The sequence below is a fragment of the Penaeus monodon genome, chromosome 25 (genome assembly GCF_015228065.2).
Source record: "Penaeus monodon isolate SGIC_2016 chromosome 25, NSTDA_Pmon_1, whole genome shotgun sequence".
NCBI classification, from domain to species: Eukaryota; Metazoa; Arthropoda; class Malacostraca; order Decapoda; family Penaeidae; genus Penaeus; species Penaeus monodon.
The window spans coordinates 31,589,038-31,589,378 of NC_051410.1; the positions used below are offsets into that span (position 1 = coordinate 31,589,038).

Sequence of the window (341 nt, forward strand, 5' to 3'; positions counted from 1 at the left end):
TAGCCAACTTGAATTTTTTATTCATGTAGGAGTATATGAACATTTTATATCCTGGGATTAAGTTTAGGGGGGTGGGGTGGGGGAGGAAGTAATAGCAGTCAGTGATGACAACGTAAATTTGGAACTTGTGCCACAAATTGACGATATGAATAACCAATAATGGAGTTGTTAGTGTGATTTTTAGACCCCTAGGTTTTATTGGTAGATATATAAAAATTATCTCTAGGGTGAGCAATGGGGGTAATCCCAAAGGGCCTGGCTCCACAGAATATTGCTTTGTTATTGCTTCATCTACTGTGATACAATTGGGTGATATTTATACTTTGACAAGTTTTGCTTGC

At 37.5% G+C, this 341-nt stretch overlaps 1 protein-coding gene across 1 annotated transcript in view; it reads left to right on the forward strand.

The window, feature by feature from the left end:
• LOC119589145 (heterogeneous nuclear ribonucleoprotein R-like) overlaps positions 1-341 on the forward strand; it is a gene marked incomplete in the record, with an annotated part of 129,871 nt that overhangs the window by 107,011 nt on the left and 22,519 nt on the right.